The following is a 13,590-nucleotide window of genomic DNA, read 5'->3' as shown; positions in this document are numbered from 1 at the left end:
AGTTTGTTGTTGAAGATTCTAATGGTGGAGGGGTAACAGCTGTTCCTGAACCTGGTGGGGCGAGTCTTGTGGCACTTAAACCTCTTTCCTGATGGCAGCAGCGAGAACAGAGCGTGTACTGGGTGGTGTGGATCCTTGATGATTGCTGCCTCTCTCCAACGGCGAGTGTTCCCTGCAGATGTTCTCGATGGAGGGGAGGGTTTTGCCTGTGATTTCCTGGGCTGTGCCACTACCTTTTGCAGGGCTTTCCCTCAGAAGTATTGGTGTCCCCATAACAGGCTGTAATGTAGCCAGTCAGCACGTATTTCGTCACACATGTGTAGATGTTTGCCAACGTTTTTGATGTCAAACCAAGCCTCTGGCCACTCCTGAGGAAGTGAAACCACCGACGTTCTCTTCATAATATTTGTGTGTTGGGTCCAGGAAAGGTTCTCCAAAATGGTAAACTTGCTCACCCTCTTCATTTCTGAACTCCCATTGATCACCAGATCATATGCCTCTAGTTTTCCCTTCCTAAAGTCTTGGTGATGATCAGGTTGTTGCTGGTGCCCCATTTAGCTCAGTTTTCAATCTCCCTCCTGTATGCTGACTATCACCCCTTTTATGTAACACACTAACATTGTATTGTCGGCAAAGTCGTAGATGGTGTTGGTGTCGTACTGAGCCACACAGCCGTAGGTGTAAAGTGAGTAGAGCAGGGGGCTAAGAACACAATACTGGTGGAGATTGAGGAGGAGATGGTCTTACCAATCCTTACTGATGGTGGTCTGGAGGTGAGGAAATCCATGATCCAATTCCACAGTGGGGTGTTGAGGCCCAGGTCTTGGAGTTTGCTGACCAGTTTTGAGGGGACGATGGTGGTGATTGATAAAGTGCATCCTAACATATGCATCTTTGTTGTCCAGGATTTTGTGTAGAGCCAGTGAGATGGCATCTGCCATAGACCTGTTGCTGTGGTAGGCAACTTGGAATGAATCCATGTCACCACTCAGACAGGAGCTGAGGTGCTTCAACATCTTCCTCTCAAAACACTTCATCACATCATGGATGAAAGGCAACTGGTTGGTAGCCAGTTACTACTCTCTCCTGGGCACAGGTACAATGGAATGCCGTTTGAAACCTGCACTTTTCCCATGATTAATTCCTAGTCTCTCCTTATGAGGAACTTCTCTTACCCAGCAACTCATTTCTTCTTTACCTCCCTGAAGATGTTGCAACTCTGGGATCTTGTACCTCTCAGGAGCTCACTCCTGTAATCTCTCTCACAATCACTTTCAAATCCCTCTGCTAGGGGCTGGTGCAGGCATGGCAGCATTCTCCCTGCACCGATTCTTTAATGAGACCCCCGAAGTTTGACAGAGAGCAAATTTTCCAGTGAGGGGAGGGGGAAACCACCTGACAATGCACTTCAGTTACAGTGGGTGTGAACCCCACAAATGCTCAGAACTCTCCTCTTCCTCAAGCTTTCATTGGAGATTGAGTTTCCTCCATCTGTGAGACCGGTTTTGGTCTCACATACTTTAATCTCTCGTGTGGAGCTGCTCTGAAATACGACTGTTGGCAACAGCAGGAACTGAAACTCTAAGGCCCAGTTGGCATTCTATGGATGATTTCTTCAGCAATATTTGAGGAAAAATTGGACATGATGATTTTAGAGGAATATATGGCCAACACAGGCAGCAGGATGAATGTGGGGGTGAGGGGGGGGGGGGGCGTGTCCAGGTTGGTCCAAAGGACCTGTTACTCGAATTCCTCCCCTTGCTTCACGTGGTAGGTCCCCTTTGGTGGGTCGGTCTATTTCTGCCCCTCCTTTCCCTTGTGGGTGGCTGGGGACCAGGACATGTCACAGACAGAGTTTTGGTTACCGACAACTTGTTCAGCTCCATCAGTTCAACCCTTCAATGTTGGCACTGTGGCTGATCAGTGAAAAAATACTTTTCCAAACAACTTCTATCACTTCAAATGGAAAAACTCCCAGAACTGGGAGGGGGGGGGGGTGGTGGGGAAGGGAAACCACTGGGATACGTTGGTGTCACAACTTTCTTCCAAGTCTCTCGCATTGAGAAGGAGCTAGAGCTTCTTCTCTTCAGTCCGAGGCTGCAAAAGTCAGGTGGCCATGGTAACCAACCACTCAGAATAAGCACAGAAAAAAAATCACTGGAAAAACCAACAGCATAAACCAAAAATGCTGGAAACCCAGACTCCAGAGTAAAAAAAAAAGTGGGCCAAAGGGGGAAGGAGGAAGGGGGGGGGGGTGGAAAGAGCAGAGCTTTACAGATAGGAGGTAATAGGTGGATGAGGAGGGGAGGGGGTAGATATCTGAGAAAGAGGACTCTGATATGAGACCAAAGGTAAGGGGCCTTGGATGTTGTGAAACAAAGACCTAGGGGTACAGGTGATGACTCAAAAGGACAAGGTGGCTGGTGAAGAAGGATTCGAATAGTGACAGTTTCAATGAGTGGAATGGTCTAATTCTGCTCCTCATCTAGTGGACTCATAATGTGTGTGATCTGTGCTGTTTTACTGCTGGTATACACCAACTCTGAGGGCTATTCCTCACTGATTTTACCAAGATAGTATCAGTTCAGATCATTGACCTTACCTGGAAGCTAACCGGATGTGTCTTCATGCTGACAAAAGTCGACAGCTGAAAGTTGGTCTGGAACACTGGTCTCTGTGTTGCTTGGATCTGTCACTGCTCTCTTAGAAGGTGACCTTTTTCACATGATTCCAACTTGTGCAATGTTCTTTTGGAATTTTTCAGATCAATATAATGAACTGGGAAATATCTTTATGCATTTTCCCTGGGGAAAGTCAGTTATGACATGAGGAGACAACTTATCACGAATTCTGCAGCTTCCTTTGTTTGACCCTGAGATTTGAAGGCTGGAGAACTGTTGTTCTCTGGTTGTCTGTCAGTGCATTCTGAGCTGCCAAGTTGCTTTTACCCAACAAAGCAATAAACTTGCTGAGCTTACACTTTTTTTTGTCCATTTAAACTGTGAGCTGTACGTGTCAATTAATGTGGCTTAGGACAGGGTGCAGGACCAACAGTGAAGGCATGAGCATTCACCGTTCCATGGACAGAGTCTTCAGGACTTCCACACACAATATTTCGTCCCACTTTGACAGGTCTACAAAGTTGGCTTCAATCAAATGCGAACTGTCCCAAAGGCATGGTTTCTCTGTAAAACTCCCTCAGCATGTGATGCTTGGAGAAATGAGATGAGAGTGAGAGATGTAAAAACATAAGGCTGGAGAAACTTAGCAGATCAAGCAGCGAACTTTATAGAGCCAACATAAAAATACTAACCAATGTTTTGGGCTTGAGCCCTTCAAAGTACAAGTGAGAGTGATAATGGCTTTCAACATCTAGGCATAAGTCAAAAACTGTCTGAAAAAAAAAAAGAAAGGTGGCTTTTGTGGAGACCAATCTTATTGATGCTGATTAGAATAGCAAAGAAAATACACACATCTTCAGTCTCAGTCCCCTACACACCATCCTACGTCACCTTGGTAAAACACTCACCTGGGAATGCTCATGTGGTCTCAAGGGCTTCCTCATTGCCTCTTCCTCAAGCAGTCCACTGCAGATATCTCTGATGGATAGCCAATCCTCGCTCTGTTACAGGGCGAGAGGGTGCAGTCTGTGTTAGCTGGTTGAGAATTGCCTGTGACCAGCCTGGGGAACCAAACTCTCCAATTGGTATGGGGTTTCTACTGGTTGAGGTCGACATCAGGATATAACCACCTGTGGCCTAGATCAAACAATGAAGTCTCTGGTTAGTGACAAGGCTGGAAAAAGCAGTGACCTGCTCCCTAACTGATCTCCATTCACCTGAGGCACCAGAGTCTGCAGGTGCTGGATGCTGGACCAAGCCATAACCTGTTGGAGAAACTCAGCAGGCCAAGCAGCATCTGGTAGAGAAGAGGAAAGGCCAACATTGCAGATTGGAATCCTTCATCAAGACTGAGAGTGCAAAGACATGGCCAGTATACAGAGGATAGGTTGGGAGAGGTAGACAGAAGGGGATTGGTGGACCATGGAGAGGTGAAGATCACTACCAGTGAAAAGCTGAGGGAATGATAAGCTTAAATACACAGAGAGAGGGAGGGGTAGAGAAAGTGTTACAGGGGAAAGTACCAGCGGTCACAGAGATGGATGGGGAGGAATAAAAAGACAAGGGAATTACAGAGGAATCCCTGTGAAAGGTGGAAATGGGTGAGGAGGGGTAAATATGTCTAATTGCAGCTTGTGGAAATGACAGACAATGATGCATTGAACGCAGAGGCCAGTGGAATGAAAGATGAGGTCATGAGGAGCCCTGTCCCTGCTCTGTTTGGAGAGGAAAAGTTGGAAACAACTTCATTGACCACAGGAGAGGAGAATCCACTTTGCTTGAAAAACAAAAGGCCTGAAAGCAAATGGTGTGAAGCTGAGAAACTAGTGAGAGGAGATAACTGTGGGAGTTGGTTGCAGGAAATGTCAATGAGATGGAAGCAGAGAAAAGGCGGAAGGAGAGAGATAACTTTGAAAGTGGGCAGAGGGAACACAAAGGGTTGACATTCTCGCTGCAGACCATTTCTTCTCCATACATCATGATATGACCCCAGTGACAGTTTCTTGTTCCCAGACAGGAACAACCAGTTTACCATCTGCTCATGTATTACAGAAATCCAGAGGTTCTGCAGAAAGTTAACCTGTGCTCCAAATTCGCTGGGGAAGTAGTTCCAGACACTGCAGCACTGCAATGGTGACACAGTGTGGCTCGTCAAACTGCAGGGGTGACATCCATGTCCAATTTAGCTGCATTGAAGAGACTTGTTTCAGGGTTGAGGTCCAAGGTGGCCTGTCCCCATCCTCAGTGCAGGGAAGATGGTGTCCATGGCCTGTCCCCATCCTCAATGCAGGGAAGATGGTGTCCATGGCCTGTCCCCATCCTCAGTGCAGGGAAGATGGTGTCCATGGCCTGTCCCCATCCTCAGTGCAGGGAAGATGGTGTCCATGGCCTGTCCCCATCCTCAGTGCAGGGAAGATGGTGTCCATGGCCTGTCCCCATCCTCAGTGCAGGGAAGATGGTGTCCATGGCCTGTCCCCATCCTCAGTGCAGGGAAGATGGTGTCCATGGCCTGTCCCCACCCTCAGTGCAGGGAAGATGGTGTCCATGGCCTGTCCCCATCCTCAGTGCAGGGAAGATGGTGTCCATGGCCTGTCCCCATCCTCAGTGCAGGGAAGATGGTGTCCATGGCCTGTCCCCATCCTCAGTGCAGGGAAGATGGTGTCCATGGCCTGTCCCCATCCTCAGTGCAGGGAAGATGGTGTCCATGGCCTGTCCCCATCCTCTGTGCAGGGAAGATGGTGTCCATGGCCTGTCCCCATCCTCTGTGCAGGGAAGATGGTGTCCATGGCCTGTCCCCATCCTCTGTGCAGGGAAGATGGTGTCCATGGCCTATCCCCATCCTCTATGCAGGAAAGATGGTGTCCATGGCCTGTCCCCATCCTCTGTGCAGGGAAGATGGTGTCCATGGCCTGTCCCCATCCTCTGTGCAGGGAAGATGGTGTCCATGGCCTGTCCCCATCCTCTGTGCAGGGAAGATGGTGTCCATGGCCTGTCCCCATCCTCTGTGCAGGGAAGATGGTGTCCATGGCCTGTCCCCATCCTCTGTGCAGGGAAGATGGTGTCCATGGCCTGTCCCCATCCTCTGTGCAGAGAAGATGGTGTCCGTGGCCTGTCCCCATCCTCTGTGCAGGGAAGATGGTGTCCATGGCCTGTCCCCATCCTCAGTGCAGGGAAGATGGTGTCCATGGCTTGTCCCCATCCTCTGTGCAGGGAAGATGTTGTCCATGGCCTGTCCCCATCCTCTGTGCAGGGAAGATGGTGTCCAATGCCTGTCCCCATCCTCTGTGCAGGGAAGATGGTGTCCATGGCCTGTCCCCATCCTCTGTGCAGGGAAGATGGTGTCCATGGCCTGTCCCCATCCTCTGTGCAGGGAAGATGGTGTCCATGGCCTGTCCCCCATCCTCTGTGCAGGGAAGATGGTGTCCATGGCCTGTCCCCATCCTCTGTGCAGGGAAGATGGTGTCCATGGCCTGTCCCCATCCTCTGTGCAGGGAAGATGGTGTCCATGGCCTGTCCCCATCCTCTGTGCAGGGAAGATGGTGTCCATGGCCTGTCCCCATCCTCTGTGCACTGAAGATGGTGTCCATGGCCTGTCCCCATCCTCTGTGCAGAGAAGATGGTGTCTATGGCCTGTCCCCATCCTCTGTGCCTCTCTGATCCTTAGATTTCATATATTTTTCTTGTTTGGTTGAACCAGCTAATTACCATTTTCAAATGCTATCTGGCCCCCATTCCTTTCACAAAGGAGATAACATTTGATTTTTTTTTTCCTTTTCTTTCACTTGAAGACATTTGGGATGAGCCCTGGTTGCTCTCTTACTGTCTCAGCACTCCCTGAATGCAATCTTCTCTCTGAATGTGACCTGGCCCTCTTTCACAGGTTAGATTCCATTCTTTGTGAGCATATTGTGGATAGATTTTTGTGTCACAGTGCTAGGTCCAGTGGTCCAGCCAGGGGGATGGCCATCTCATTCATACCATCCAAACCAGGCCACATTCTTGTAAATCTCCTCTGCAGCCTCTCTATGGTCTCCACATCCTTGCTTTAGTGAGGTAACCAGAATTGAACACGTGGTGTCTAACTAAGGTCTTGTATTGCTGCAAGATGACCTCACAGCTCTTGAACTTGGTCCCATGATCAATAAAGCCAACACACCGTACACCTTTTACCTCCCTCTCTGTCCTTTTTAAAGCCCGGCACATTGAGCAGCCATTCCTGCCTCTGAGACAGCTATGTCTCTGTAATGGCCACAGTGTCATAGTTTCATGTATTGACGCACATGATGAACCATGTCACTCTCTGGAATCTAGGAAGCAAATGATGCAATGAGGTTTTCAGGCAGGGGTTGGAACTCTGCCTTCATTCTTCTGCACTCCAGGGAATCAGAGTCATGAACAGGTCACAAAATTTGTTGCTTTGTGGCAGCATCACAGTGTAAACATAGCTGTAAATTACATTTTAAAATAAATAAGAGCAAAAACAAGAGAAAGTGAGGCAGTGTCCATTCAGAAATCGGAATGCAGAGGGAAAAAAGCTGTGTATTCATCTTCAAGTCCTGTATCTCCTTCCCAACGGTAGCAGAGTGAAGAGGACATGGGCTGGATGGTGGAGTGGAGGATAGAGGCTGCTTTCTTGAGACACCACCTCTTATAGATGTCCTTGATGGAGTGAAGACTGAGAGCCATGATGGCACTGGCTGAGTTCACATCTCCCTGCAGTTTGTTCCTGTCCATTGTCACCTCCATACCAGGCAGTGATAAAACCAGTTAGAATGATCTCCACGGTACATCTGTGGAGATTTGCGAGACTGGTGACATACTAAATCTCCTCAAACTATTCACAAAGTATAGCCGCTAGTAAGCCTTCTTCATGATTGCATCAATGTGGAGGCCCCAGGACAGATCTTCAGAAAGGTTGACACCCAGAAATTTGAAGTTCTTAACTCTTTCCACTGTTAACCCTTCAATGAGGAGTGGTTCATCTTCTCCTGACTTCTTGAAATCATCCTGAAGTCCACGAAATAAGCAGTAATAATAATAAACCATGACAATAGTATTTTCAAAATTAATCATTTTAAATGATTCATTAATTATAAAATAACACTTACGTGACCCCACACTAGGCAAATGCGTGCGTGTGTGTGTGTGCGCATATGTGCGTGTGCGCATATGTGCGTGCGCGTGAATACCCAAACTATTACAGTTTAAGCTTAATTCTGAAGAGATGATTTTAATGATCAGTTGCAGAAAGCTTTTGTCTTGAAACAAAGTCTTTACTCCTGTTCAAAACCAATTATGGAGTGCGAGGTATCAGATTTCTTTAAATTGTTGCTCAAAGGCAGTTGTGAAATATTTTAAAACATCAAGTCATCAGACTTGAAAGTCACAACTTTCTTTTGTAGAATTGTTTTCAGAGCAATGTTTCTTCATACGATTGATTTCCTCTTTTGTATGGAGATTTTGGAATCTATGTTCTACATGATGAATCTATCCTTTTTTCCCCCAAAGAGAAAGTGAAGCGGTCATTTTCTTCCATGATGATAACCATTTAAAAATGATTGGGTTTCAAATGCAAGATCAATTTTCCTTTCTTAATCAGAGTGACCTTTTCCAAGGACACTATGAGGCTGCCCTCTATCTTAAAGAGACAGTCAGAAGTGGTCTTCCTCCTTCAAAAGCCACTTATTCGGTGTTCTCCTTTGACCAGGAGTAACCTGCAACAGTCCCTCTTCTGGTTACTGTATCTTCAATCCTGTCTTCCACAGGATGGGCAACTTCATTCTGGTTTCAAGATATCTCTGTTTTCATTCATATCTTTTCTCATCACTGATTTTGTTTCATTTCTTCAAAAGCACAAATCATGGCAGACAGTCTTCTGAAGTTACTTCACATCGATATTCTAGAAGCATCTGAGAAATTTGAGTGGACCAGACTCCAATCCGTCTGCATAGCTCAACCAACAAATGCCTTTCTTGCAAACACAGCAATGGAGAACAATCCTAAGACTTTTAGGACTGATTGCAGTTTTGAATTAGCAAGCAGGCTTCCAGCAGAACATGGCTTAACAGACATTTTGACTTTCAAAATGCTTTCTGTGTATAAAAGCCTGTGGTGTCTGTAAAACGTAAATGTGCCTTGTCTACCCAAAAACTAAGAAATATAACATTTTAACTTTAAAAGTAATATTAACACAAATCCTTCCCATCCACAATCAACTCCTTGGTTTTGCTAATGTTGACTCACTAGCTGATCCACCTCAGATAGTTGAGTACACTTCTTCTTTGCAGTCTATACTTCTGGTGATAACTGTGGTGTCATCAATGAATTTGTAGATGGTATTGGAATTGTGCCGGGCCACACGGTCATGGGTGCATAATGAGTAGAGCAGTGGGCTAAGCACACATCCTTGGGGTGTGCCTGTCTTGATGATCAGTGAGGAGGAGATATTGTTTCCAATTTGTTCTGACTGTGGTCTTCCGATGAGGAAGTCAAGGATTCAGATGCAGAGGCCCAGGGTTTGGAGCTTGTTGACTAGCACTGAGGGTATAATTGTGTTGAAAGCTGAGCTGCAGTCGATGAAAAGTGACCTGGTGCACGTGTTCCAGTTGTCTAGGTGATCCAGGGCTGAGTGGAAAGCCAGCAATATTGCATCTGCCATGGAATAATTGTTACGATTGGTGAATTGCAGCGGGTCCAGATCTTTACTTAGGGACAAGTTAATTCTGGCCATGATCAACCTCCCAAAGCATTTTATCACAGTAGATGTGAGTGATAATCTGATCGTTATTGAGGCCACTTACTCTGCACCTTCTGGGCACCGGGATGGTTGATGCCCTTTTGGAACAGGTGGGAACCTCTGACTGTAGCAATGAGAGGTTGAAAATGTCCGTGAACACTTTGGCTAGTCTGTTGGTGCAGATTTTCAATACCTGCCAGGTTCATTATCAGGGTCTGATGCCTTGTGAGACTTCACCCTCTTAAATGATTTTCTGATGTTCTAAAGTCCTTGTATGTCTAACCTTTCTCTGGTACTCAGTTCTTCAACTCCTGGAAGCACCTTTGTAAATCTACACTCTTTCAATCTTACAGATATCTTTCCTGTAGTTGGGTGACCAAAACTGCACACAATACTCCTAATTTGGCCTCACTAATGTCTTGAACAATTACACTAAAACATTCCAACTCCTATGCTCAATATTTGGATTCATGAAGGCCAACATGCCAACTGCTCTCTTTACGATCCTATCCACCTGTGATGCCACTTTCAGGGAATTATGTATCTGTATTCCCAAATCCCTCTGTTCTACATCACTCCTCAGTGCCCAACCATTTACCATACATGTTCTACCTTGTCATTTCAAAGTGCAACATCTCAGATTTGTCTGCATTTAATGCCATCTGCCATTTCGAATCCCATTTTCCCAGCTGGTCCAGATCCCTCTGCTGCTTTGAAAGCCTTCCTCGCTGCCCACTACAATCTTTGTGTCATCTGCATGTGGTGGACAGTAGATTTCTGTTCTAGTGAAAGGCAAGGTGGGCAGGAGGAGGTAATCCCCTCAGGAGTATGGATGACAAGGACACAATGATAACTTTGGCAGGTGAGAAACCAAAAATATTCTCTTGAAAGTATCACAATTCCCGAGTTTCCACAACTTGCTCCATAGTTAATACAGATGAGAACTGTTCATCTAATACCAAATACCCTACATCTCTTCTCCTATGGCATCACACATTGACCACCACATTCATCAGTTGAATCGGTAAATGAAAACTCAATTTTCACGTTAAAGAAAAAATTGGACAGTTCAGTGGGACTAAAGCAGAATAATAGTGCAGAATAGAAGGGCCAAAGAACCTGTTTCTGTGCTCTAATATTCTATGGTTCAATGGAAGCGAATTTCTCAAAGACTGACATGCAAACTTGCCAATCGTGGCTGCACTGCAGTTGTTAAATCACTGTCTGTATGTCTCCAAATTCTCTCATTCGGTTTTTGTTGAAATGTTGTTCATTTCAACATTCTATTTATATTAATAAAAAAGTAATCTTACAATTCAATCTTCTCAAAATAACTGGGACTAAAATAAATTCTGTATTGCTAGCATTTCTTCATTTAAGAAAAATGTTGACATCTTATTTCATCAGAAAGAATCATTCTGTCCACATCTCGTCCCTGCTCCTTCTCCCCAATTCCCTGCCTCCAGCCATTGCTTAAATTAACATTCATCTGCAGCATTTTGTCCTGTGCTTCACAGAACTGAAAGCTCTGTTCTAGAAACAGAGTGCATTTTTAGAGTCAATGAATCAAGCATTTGGTGCAAAGGCATTCTTTCTTCTTTCTAACAAGAATGGACTTTGGCATTAGACATTCCCATGAGAGTTGCAACAGATGTGTTGACTCAGCTACAATAGGAGGCAGAGCTGACTACCATTAGTGGAACAGTGTTGCTTCCATTCTGTTCCACAGTGGAGGTACAATATCAGTTATTCCTCATTAAACTTAGTCTGTGGCTGAGACATACTTCCTTTTTCTCAGGACCTATTGTTGAAAGAGGCCAACGAGGAGATTGCTGACGTGTTGACAAAGACCTTTGGATCCTCACCAGTGACAGGCGAGTTCCAGGAGAGCAGCATATAGTGTTCCTTTATTCAAGATGGGAAATAGGCATAATCTAGGAGGTTATGGGCCAGTGAGACTCACATCAGTACTGGAAAACTATTGAAGAGGATATTTTGGGATAAGAATTTGAGGGGTAACTTTTTTTTAAAACAAGGTATGTTTTTTTCTTTAATAAAGGTGGTTGATTCAATGGTTACAAGAAATCCCATTAATACAATATCACAGTACTTCAGTTATACACTATTTTCAACTTCAAACTGTAACAGTCATCCCCATCTAGAACACATTCGAACCTCTGTGGTGCCCACAGAAATCCCCCATCATACTCGTAGATACCAAATACTCCTTCTCCAGGGACACACAGGCACGGGCATGGGCATAACTCAAAGACTGGCCGAACCCTCGACCTCCCGCTGCCAAGATCCAAGAATGACTACCTTGGCCTGGCTCAGGAGAAAACTGAGTGACTGAAATGCAGCCCCTTCAACACGGAGGTTGGTGGGTGCATGAATGGAACAGGGACAGAGGAGGTGGTCAGGACAGGTACTATTGCAACATTTAAAAGATTTGAACAGATGCCTGGATAGGATGGGTTTGGAGATCCCTAACCCTCTGTGAAACCCCTTTGTGGTTTAAAATTGGCAGCATTTTCTTAGCTGCTTGGAATAATGAGATCCTTGAACATTGCATTAGCTTTGTTGTTTGTTCGCTTACAGAGGAAGTGGTACGAGGGGAAAATGCAATGGTTGCCAGTCTGCCTTGTGACACTAACTAATGTCTGAGCACAAAACCACTGACCATTGATAAATCAAACATTGCACTTACCGCAAGAATAGAGAGGCTCTGCAATGGCTGCTAAAGTTCAGCATGAGGCAGCCAATGGATGGTTTCATGTGACACATTCTGAACTCATTGTATAAGAATGCACAGATCGGTCCTGTAATTTAGAGTCGAGTCGGTGGAGACCAACACTCTCTCTCCTTGGTGTCAAGTAAAATGAAAGACCTGGAATGAGGAATCAGAGTCAGGTGTTTTATTTAAGGGGAAGTTTTTTTCCCCAGTGAAATCTTTTTAAAAAAAAGGAACAATGATACAAATATTGCTGCCAGGGTGCTACTAATCTCTCCCTCACTGCCCATGACATCCGAGGACACACGTGGCCAGGCTGCAGGGATTTATCCTTTTTTAAGCATTATGACACCTCCTGGTCCTCCTCTTCTGTTTTGTGGATATGCTTCAAGATGTCACTGCTCTCTTCCCTGAATTTACCACACCACTACTGTGTAAAGAAATTCCCCAATGTTCCTTTTAATTTCCCCCCCTTTCTCCCTTAACCCAGGCCCCCAAATCTCAGTAGAAAAACCTGCTTGTATTTATTCTGTCCATACCAGTTTGTCTCATGTGTATGGTGAAGAGGTGGAATGTGGTGATGGGACAGTGGAGAGTTAAAAAAAGTGATGGGAGAACAGAGAGGTGGAATGTGGTGACAGAAGAATGGAGAGGTGGAATATAGTAATGGGGAAATGGAGAGGTGAAAGATGGTGATGGGTGACCAGAGAGATGGAGAGGTGGAAGATACTGATGAATAGCAGAGAGATGAAATATATTGTTCCAGTTGAAGTTTCAAGACTGCATACACAGCCCCGCAAAACAGCATTTCTCCAGATTACGTTGCATATACATGCACACTCCGCACCGCACAACACAGGCACACACATGAATTCATAAAGATACAATTTAAATTAAATATATTTTAATATTTGCACAACAGCATGAATTAATTTAAATTTAAATGATAATGTAATTAAAAGAGAGATGGATAACAAATATCCATAGTTACTGAAGTGCGAGAAAAAAGTGGCACTTTAAGGATTTTTTTTATACATAAATGTGGGGTCATCCACCTTGGAAGAAAAAAGTAGGTCAGTATTATTTGAATGGTCAAAATCTACAATGTGCTGTAGGGCAGAGGGTCTGGGAAGTACTTGAGCATTAATGGCAAAAGGTTGGTTTGTAGGTGCCACAGGTTATTAAGATGATAAATGGAACATTGACTTCAATGCGAGTGGGATTGAATTTAAGGCTCTGTGCCAACTGTACAGGGTACCAGTGAGGCCACCCCTGGAGTAGTGCCTGCAGTTCTGCTCTCCTCGCTGGAGATAGGATGTACTGGCTTTGGAGATGGTGCATAGGATGTTCACCAGGTTGATTTCAGAGAGGAGGGGTTTAGCCAGAGATGAGAAAGCAAGTAATCTGGAACTGGACTCACTGGAACTCCGAACCGATTGTACAGAAATGTGTAAATTCATGAAACAATGGAAACAAAAGCAGGACATTGTTTTCACTGGTAG

At 45.2% G+C, this 13,590-nt stretch overlaps 1 long non-coding RNA gene across 1 annotated transcript; it reads right to left on the bottom strand.

Moving 5' to 3' along the window:
- Nucleotides 1-3,311: 3,311 nt before the first annotated feature.
- LOC138741959 (uncharacterized) lies at nucleotides 3,312-12,231 on the bottom strand. The gene is made up of 3 exons (XR_011343925.1): nucleotides 12,065-12,231; nucleotides 3,530-3,758; nucleotides 3,312-3,394 (listed from the first exon to the last, which is right to left on the bottom strand). It is a non-coding gene; the product is annotated as an uncharacterized lncRNA (long non-coding RNA).
- Nucleotides 12,232-13,590: the final 1,359 nt, after the last annotated feature.

This window comes from Narcine bancroftii, chromosome 8 (assembly GCF_036971445.1).
Source record: "Narcine bancroftii isolate sNarBan1 chromosome 8, sNarBan1.hap1, whole genome shotgun sequence".
Lineage (NCBI taxonomy): Eukaryota > Metazoa > Chordata > Chondrichthyes > Torpediniformes > Narcinidae > Narcine > Narcine bancroftii.
Note: the sequence above shows the minus strand (reverse complement) of the source record. Positions and strands in the feature narration are given on the sequence as shown.